Source organism: Phocoena sinus, chromosome 4 (assembly GCF_008692025.1).
Source record: "Phocoena sinus isolate mPhoSin1 chromosome 4, mPhoSin1.pri, whole genome shotgun sequence".
NCBI classification, from domain to species: Eukaryota; Metazoa; Chordata; class Mammalia; order Artiodactyla; family Phocoenidae; genus Phocoena; species Phocoena sinus.
In genome coordinates this window covers 11,063,540-11,068,076 of record NC_045766.1, presented here as the reverse complement: position 1 = coordinate 11,068,076, position 4,537 = coordinate 11,063,540, and the positions used below count along the sequence as shown (strand labels likewise).

The 4,537-nt window shown below is 40.6% G+C and overlaps 1 pseudogene; it reads left to right on the top strand.

The window, feature by feature from the left end:
- Nucleotides 1-2,395: 2,395 nt before the first annotated feature.
- Nucleotides 2,396-3,963, top strand: LOC116753232 (annotated as a pseudogene).
- Nucleotides 3,964-4,537: the final 574 nt, after the last annotated feature.

Sequence of the window (4,537 nt, the reverse complement as noted above, 5' to 3'; positions counted from 1 at the left end):
TAAAGAACCCAACGCGTTACCAATTCTCTGTGACTTGATGAAGCCAAAACCAACTGCAAGGAAGATGATCCCCCAAAATGTCTTCTGTGTCTCCATTTTAGATATGTACCTAGAGAGAGAAAGATACCTCATAATTAAAATTATGTCTTCATACAGTTAAAATGAGTGCATCATATTGTATATTCATTATACCTGAATACAGTTGATTTAAAAAAACACACACACACAGAACTATGTCCTTCCCCAGACCAATTATAAAACTAAAGAAGGACATGTTGCCATTTTTTTCAATTGTGCAAGGACTATGGTCTTGCTGACCCAACTCAGGAAGAATTTTGTTAACGCCCGAAGTATATACCTCAGACTTTGTCTGTTTAAAGTTGTCCAGATATGGCTATAAAAGGAAAAATCATATAAGGCATGGGGTAGAACCACCGTTTCACACACTGAATTCATTTGGTGGAACATAAACATTTCTGGATGATTTTGCTTGTATTTTTATACAAGCATTGGATGACCTGATAAACACTGTGAGATGAGGAAATATTCAAGTGTCTCAGAATCACATCTGCTTGATAAAATCAGGCCAGCCTGAGAATATTTGACAAGTTCCCAGAAGAAGCAGAACACCAGACTTCCCTCCCCTAGACTTGGATTTAGTTCCAAAGGCCTCCGTGGAAATCATCCACTCCCAATTCTATTTCTAATTTTTGACTCTAAGAAACCCCATATATTTAAAAATAAGAACAACATGGCAATCACATTGAATGAGATGTTCCAACTGGAACAGAGAACACGTCATCTTTATCTTCTATCTAACTAACCTCACAGCCATCCTCAGCAGAATGCAGTGGGGTTAAAAGCAAGGATTCTTGGAGACAGACAGCCTAGGTTTGAATCTCAGATCACGTACTTGGGCAAGTTGCTTCTCTTCTCAGTTTCCCCATTTGTAAAATGGGAGCAATAATAGCATCTACCTCATAGTCTTGTGATAAGGATCAAATGAGTCCATTATTGTAAAACAGTTTACCCATGCCTGCAACTTAAAAGCACTCTTTAAGTGCTTGTTAAATAAGTCTTCTTAGAAATTCACTATGTAAAAGTGAAAACATATTCCCCCTAATTTGAAACTCAGAATCTGTGGAGATAGAGGAACACTAATACTTTGCACTGTGTATTAATAAAGCAGTTATTTTGTTGTGTATATTGTACTTTATATTTTTTATTTGATTGGTTCCGTTTTCACTTTCAGTTGATTGCTACTTTGTAAGTAACTGTGTTAATCTCCATGTTCCTCGCCTCAAATCTAGGAAAAGCCAGCTAAGCAGGCCTTACTCTGTTCATTTTGTTGATGGAAATGAAAAGGTCCCAGAAAGGTTTAAGCAGCGTCCCAGGTCTACACAGTCATGCACAGTCAAGTTCTGTCCCAGGTAACCTGATTCCAGGTCCATCGCATGGCTGTACTTCAAACATGTGCTTCAAACCCTTCAATGAAAATCTCCAAGGCCAGACTGTCACTCAGCTCCCCAGAGTCTGCTTCGTGTAAAATGAAGACGTGTGAGCAATTTGCCTTGGGGTAAAAATGTGAGCTCAAGCCCTCTTTAAACTCATCAAAGAGCTTAAGCAAGAATCTCAGTGTCTAAATCACTTCGCGGTCTCAGGCACTTTAAGCAGAATATTGTGTAGAAATGATATCACAATGCCCAGAAATAGCAGCCACCCAACAGCTGAGTCCTCTCTGCAGAAGGTGTAAGTGTAGCCACCTTGCTTCCCTAAGACATGTTTCTACTGCGCATGCTTCATTTTCTCCTTGGCAGTGACTCAGGGTGTGAGATAACCACATCTGTTATATTATTTTACAGCAACAGAAAATACTGGGAGAAGTCTTGACTCCAAAGGAAACCTTGATTCTGGTTTCACCTTGACCTTTGGCTCCATGTACTTGAGCAAGCCAGTTCAACTCTCAAGGTTGATGTGATGATAGAGAGCTTGGCACTGATTTGGGACACCTACGATATTGCCCACTATATTACAAACCTTCCCCAGGGCATTAATCCAGCGACTTTCCAATAAATGATGTGATATAATTGGATTCTCTGTTCCTCAGTTTCTACATCAACCTCCCATTAATGTCTCCTTAAGGAGGCTTGCAAGTAATTTGAAAGAAGATACTTTAAGAATAAGTTTGTCATTCCCCAACACACTTTCATCTAATGGCAAATAAATGAAAGTGTGAATCTTAAAGAATACATGGTTCTAATGGATTAAGGACAGTGTGAGGGTAAAGAGAGTGAGAGTTTGGGGGCGGCTCCTGAGTCCACAGGGAGCTCGGCCGGAGGCTCCTCACTGGGGCAGGGACGTTTCCTCGCCTGGGGCCATATCATAATTCTGAATCATGTCTGATAATGGAGAACTGGAAGACAAGCCTCCAGGACCCCCCACCCCGTGCAAATGAGCAGTACCAGTTTTAGCACTGGAGGCAAAGACCCTGTGTCAGCCAATCACAGTTTGAAACCTTTGACCTCTGTTCCAGAGGGAAAAGAACCCCAGGAATAAAATCGTCTCTATATTCTCAAGCACAAAGAAATGAAGTAAGAAGAAAGAGAAGGAAAGGCCAGAAATTTCTCCTCCCTATGACTTTGAGCACACCATCCATGTTGGTTTTGATGCTGTTACTGGAGAAGTCACTGGCATGCCAGAACAGTGGGCTCGATAGACCTCCAATATCACAAAACTAGAGCAAAAGAAGAATCCTTGGGCTGTGCTGGATGTCTTAAAGTTCTATGACTCCAACACAGTGAAGCAGAAATATCTGAGCTTTACTCCTCTTGAGAAAGATGGCTTCCCATCTGGAACACCAGCACTGAATACCAAGCGTTCGGAAACAGCAGTAGTAACAGGAGATGATGATGATGATGAAGAGACTCCTCCTCCTGTTATTGCCCCATGACCAGATCATACAAAATCAATTTATACACAGTCTGTAACTGATCCTATTCCTGCGCCAGTTGGTGATTCTAATGTTGACAGTGGTGCCAAGACTTCAGACGAACAGACAAAGAAGGTCAAAATGACAGATGAAGAGATTATGGAGCAATTAAGAACTATTGTAAGCATAGGTGACCCTAAGAAAAAGTATACAAGATATGAAAAAATTGGGCAAGGGGTTTCTGGCACAATTTTCACTGCTACTGATGTGGCATTGGGACAAGAGGTTGCTATTAAGCAGATAAATTTACAGAAACAGCCAAAGAAGGAATTGATCATTAATGAGATTCTGGTGATGAAAGAATTAAACAATCTCAATATAGTTAACTTCTTAGACAGTTACCTGGTGGGAGATGAATTGTTTGTGGTAACGGAGTACCTCGCTGGGGGATCACTTACTGATGTTGTAACAGAGACCGGCATGGATGCAGCACAGATTGCTGCTGTATGCAGAGTGTTCACAGGCATTGGAGTTTTTACATGCTAATCAAGTGATCCATAGAGACATCAAAAGTGACAATGTGCCTTTGGGCATGGATGGATCTGTTAAACTTACTGACTTTGGCTTCTGTAGCCAGATCACTCCTGAGTAGAGCAAGCGAAGTACTATGGTTGGAACGCCATGCTGTATGGCACCAGAGGTGGTTACATGGAAAGCTTATGGCCCTAAAGTAGACATCTGGTCTCTGGGTATTATGGTCATTGAGATGGTAGAAGGAGAGCCTCCATACTTCAGTGAAAATCCTTTGAGGGCCTTGTACCTGATAGTAACTAATGGAACCCCAGAACTTCAAAACCCAGAGAAACTTTCCCCAATATTTCGGGATTTCTTAAATCAATGTTTGGAGATGGATGTGGAAAAGGAGTTCAGCCAGAGAATTGTTACAACATCCCTTCCTGAAACTGGCCAAACCATTATCCAGCTTGACACCACTGATCATGGCAGCTAAAAAAGCATTGAAGAGTAACCATTAACATCATTGCTGTGGCCTCATATTCCTTTTTCCATTTTCTAAAAGTCTTTTACTATATGAAAATTATTATTCTTTTGGGGCTTAAAGAAATGGTCTGCATAACATGGAGGGAAGAAACAAGCTACTGTTTCCTGAAGACAAGCAAGAAAAAATTGCAAAACAGAGCGACAACTTTCTATTGAATCCCTTCTTTAGGGTCCAAAAGGAATTGTGGACTGAATCATAGCCTTATGCCCTTCAGCAGAAAGCCCATCAGGACCATTTATCATGCTTGAGATTTGCACTTTATTTTGCTGACTTTATTGTAATAGATCCCATTCATTGTCCCTTTTGGGGTATTTTCAGTACTTGAATGGCAGATCTGAGTTTTTCAGAGTATGTGTTTTATCTGCTAGTCTTCTCTTCTCTCTTCTTCATAACTTTCTTTCCCCTGACTTGCTCCTTTTGAGTTGCTTTGAGAAATGTTTCTTATGCCTAAATTGGAGGCAAGTGTGATAGAAATGACATAGCTCCTTATATTGGCAAAGGAGTTCAATATGGTTTAACTTTGTATAGAAGTTAGAACCAGCTATTGT